Below are 4,683 nucleotides of genomic sequence, written 5' to 3' on the forward strand. Positions count from 1 at the left end.
CGTCGACGACCTTCTCCCCACTCTTCGCAGGTGACCTTCTTCCCCTTCCTGTCAGTGACCTTCTCCATACTCTCGACCAACGACCTTTTGACCTTCTCCCCCCTCACTGTCGGTGACCTTTTCCCCACTCCTCATAGGTGACCTTCGCCCCCTTCTCGCTGGCGACCTTCGCCACACTCCCCGCCAGCAACCTTCTGACCTTCTTTCCCCCTCACTGTCGATTCCATTGAATAGCAAAGCATGACAGGATGGTGGTTCTATTTTTTTTTTTGTTACAAATTTTGGATTGCAATTGTAATTTTGCATCAGATAATTAGTGGGTTTAATTTGAGGAAAACAAATTTCATTGCTTTCATTTGGTAGACTGGAACTAGATGGTGGTTTGTTTTTTTGGGTAAGACTGGATATGGTTTAAAGAGGGTATTTTGGTCTTTTGAATGACAATTATATCATGATTTCTTAGACATATCAAACATATTTTTAAACCTCACTTCCATATCCATTTCTATATCCATTTTCATATCCATTTTCATTTCTATTTCCATCAAAATCAATTCCAACATACCAAACGAGGCATTAGGATTTGTGGTCCTCTTTATGTCTCTCTTTAGTTGTTTTCATGTGTATTTGTTAATAAAATTACCAACTAGGATAAATTGTCATGATTGGTGTACTACTTGCATGATTTTATGTTTAACTAGTGTATTTTGTGCCATAGGTTAGTGAGTTTTTATTGTGAACCTGAGGATAAGGCCGAAATACTTGTGCAAATATGAACATATGTATTTTTGAGAAATATGAATGAAATGGTTGATTTTGTGTAACTTTTCCTCCCCCTCTATGTTTTGTGAAAATTGGGGTTAAGTGGTGATTTTATGAAAAAAGTGTATTTGATTACGTATGGTGTGTTGCATGAGTCTGAGAGAGTCCATTGAGTGTGATTGGAGGGCTGGTGTAGGCTATTGGCATGTGTGGTTGAGTTGGGACACCCCATTTAGGAAATTTTGTGAACATGTGTCAAAATGAGTTTTAGTTTCTAACCTTTTATAGAAAATGAGTTGGAATGTGAAACCTATGCTATTAGCTAGAGTTAGGAGAAAGCTCCCGTATAGACATCGAAACTACCTCAATCAGACATCGAACGGAGATTTGGGATGTGTTGGAAATTCGCTCCATGTGCTATGAAATGACAGTACTGACCTGTCAAATTTCATGCAATGCACCGCAATGCATGGTGCCTCACGCCACGATGTATGGCACAAAGAAAATACGCCACGGCGCACGAGCCGCAAGCCGCGACGCATGTGTCCAATTTTGTATGAAAATCTATTCTGAGTTTTAAAACTCATCATTTAGGTTTTAATTAATTTTCAAGCTTCTACTTTGTTTTCTAAATTCTGATTTGAAGTCCTTAAAATATAATTGAAATTTGAAATGGCAAATTGGGATTCCTTTGAAATAGATTTTGAGAAATTCATTTATAAACCCTACAGTTTGGTAATTCTTGTGCGTTAAGCTTTAGATTACTATAATTTAGAGTTAAGTGTGATTTAACCTTAGGGAGGTTACAAAGTGTGCAAACTTAGTTAGTCAATTTAGTTTATATCATAATATTGTTTATAAATTATAATTATAATGGTTTAATTTCAGCAAATAATATAATCCATGTTATAATACCATTTACCAATCATATGTACAACCATTACAAGTGATAAAAATGATTATTAAAAAAAGATTAGGTGTGCAGTGGAACATAAATTGATTAATATTATATAATTAACTTGAAGCCCATAATTTTTTTTTCTCAGACTTAAAACACATAACTACATCAATATGTTTTCATAGATTTTTAAACCATAATAAGCTTTTACATGTAAATGATAGAATAATAGATTTTTATACCTTATGCTTTTGAAAAATATGAACAAAAACTTGTTCTACATATTCTCACCCAAACTATTTTATGATTTATTACTCTGTGTTAATAATAAATACACAGTGAATTTTTTTTACTAAATCTTGTTATCCCCATATAAATTTCATTACATATTTAACACATTTACTAAGAATCTTATTTCTACCTCTAATTTTTACTATTAATCTTACATAATCTTTCACAATAAAAAAATTTTATTATGTTTTACACCTTATCTAAAATTTTAACATTTACAAATGAAAATTTATATGGAAAATGTTTTTCATTCTATATAAATAATTAAAAATTGTGAATAGTCAATTGAGAAATCTATTAAATGCAACTGAGATTATTCGTAATGTCAGCTAAAAATTTATCAAAATCAGTTGTAAATATCAATTTTTTTGCTATCAATGTATGGATAAACCACTTGAAAAATCAAATAAATACACTTAAAATTATTTGCTACATTAGTTAGAAATGTATGAGAGTCGGTTGTGAGTTATAAGCCAATCACTCATGATTTTGTTGTTGTCCATGGATAGATAAATCTCTTAAAAAATCTACTAAATACACTTGTGTGATTATTTATAACGTTAATTAAAAATTTATGAGGTTCAATTGTGAATCACAAATCAATTACTTGTAATTTTTTTGCTATCATTTGTGAAATCAATAAAAGATAATTAAAAATATTTATAATGTTAGTTGAGAATTTACTAAAATACATTGTGAATTTTAACCCAATTAAAAAAATATAATGTATTGTAAGTAAGAACTATAATTTTTTAACTAAAATTTTAATAATTTAGTATTTGTAAATTGTAATTATTATTAACATTTTTATGGGGTTCTTAATTGTAATTTTTCTAAAAAAATAATTGTCAATGTCAAACACCAATTAATGAGATTGTGATGTTAACAAATTAGAAAAAAATTATATCTAGGTCTCACATAAAGAAATTTATTATTAAAAAGTTTCATCAAACTCATAAAATATTCTCAAATTTTAAATCATGTACATTTATAACTTGATTACGGATATTAACAACTAAATAATGGTTATTTATAATTTATTATTACAAGCTATCATTTTTCTTTATGAGTTGTAAATGATTATTGTTTAATTGTTAATGCCATTAACAAAGTTGTAAATATGTAGGATTTGAGATTTGAGAGTATTTTATTCGCAAGACCTATATAATAATTTCTTTATAGGAGATCTTAATGTAATATTCACAAAAATCAAACACCAACCAATAAGGATCCATTCAGCTGACCTTTTCTCAAGTAGGGTGGTCTTGTTTAGTTCATGTCGTGTCTAAAGTTGAGACGGTGCTCGCACACGAGATGGCTGGCTCAGAACAAGAAGTTCCACTTATTTTTCGAGAGACGCTTTGGACTAATAAGTAGCGTAATTTTTTTCCCAAATTATATTGCTGAGGATCAGGAAAGTCATTTGGGTAGTCAACCTCCATCAGTTTCTGCTGATATGATATATGCATGGCATCCATGCACAGTAACAACAGTATTCTAATCCCATTCATTAATGCTAATTTATTCTGAAGTTTTTTTTATCCTAAGGCATCGGACACACTAAAATTTTTTTAGGACATCTTGAAGTATTTTTAAAATAAAATTTAATAAATATTATTAAAATATTAAATTTTCTATATTTAATAATTTAATTTATTATTATTTATAATTTTTTATCCATAATTTATAAATTATTTTTAAATATTAAAAATTCAAACTAATTTTTAAAAAAAATTATAGATAATTTGTAATTTTTTATATACTGATCATATTTTTATTATTGATTAAAATTTTTAGGTAATTTTTTGTTCAACTAACAATTTTCCTCCAAAATATTACATCACCCAAATTTAATACTCTCTAATAAAAATCATAAATATGACATCAAAACTAACATGCTAATAAAAATATTTATTTAAAAGATATCTTATGTCCTATTAATGTGATATAAAAAGGGATACTCCCTTCATTTAAAAATATAAGGCATTTTTTGAGGAGTTGAATGTTTAAAAATGTAATACATTTTAAATATTTTAAATATAATTATTGCCTTTATTTCAAAGGTGCCCTTATTAATGTTAACTTTATATTTATTGTAGGGTATTTAATAGGGATAAATATGAAAATATAAGGTTAGTTTGAAAGTAGGTAAGTACTTTATTGATGGATGAGATTCGATTAAAAATGCCTTACATTTTTTAAATGGAGGGAATACTTAATAAAAAAATAATAGAAAGATGAGAAGAAAAAATTCTTCCATTAATTTAAAAGTTTATTTTATTTGTGAATTTAGAGACTCATTCCCTTTTTTAATACTAGGTTGCAAAATATCAAAATATTAAATTTGAGTGTGCAATATTTTGAAAGAAAATTAGTAGTTGATAAAAAATTACAAACCTAAGAGATTTAAAAAAACTTAATCAATATTAAAAATATAATCAATGTACAAAAAAATTACAAGTCATCAAAATTTTTTGAAAAGCTAGTTTGAAATGTGTAGGCCTGACCCATATAGACTTGGCCCTTATAGGTCTGAACCCATAAAGGCCAAACCCTTAAGCCTAATTTTTTTTAAATTAAAATTTTTAATTATAACATTTTATATTTTTTTAAAATATAAATTATAATATTAGAAAATTACAATAGAAAATTGAATTTTAAAGTATAAATACATATATATATATATATATTAAAGTACAAATTCAATTAATGAATAAAAATATTTTATTTTT

This window comes from Prosopis cineraria, unplaced genomic scaffold (genome assembly GCF_029017545.1).
Source record: "Prosopis cineraria cultivar Desert tree isolate PC_DT_omini unplaced genomic scaffold, ASM2901754v1 PC11, whole genome shotgun sequence".
In the NCBI taxonomy this organism is placed as follows: domain Eukaryota; kingdom Viridiplantae; phylum Streptophyta; class Magnoliopsida; order Fabales; family Fabaceae; genus Prosopis; species Prosopis cineraria.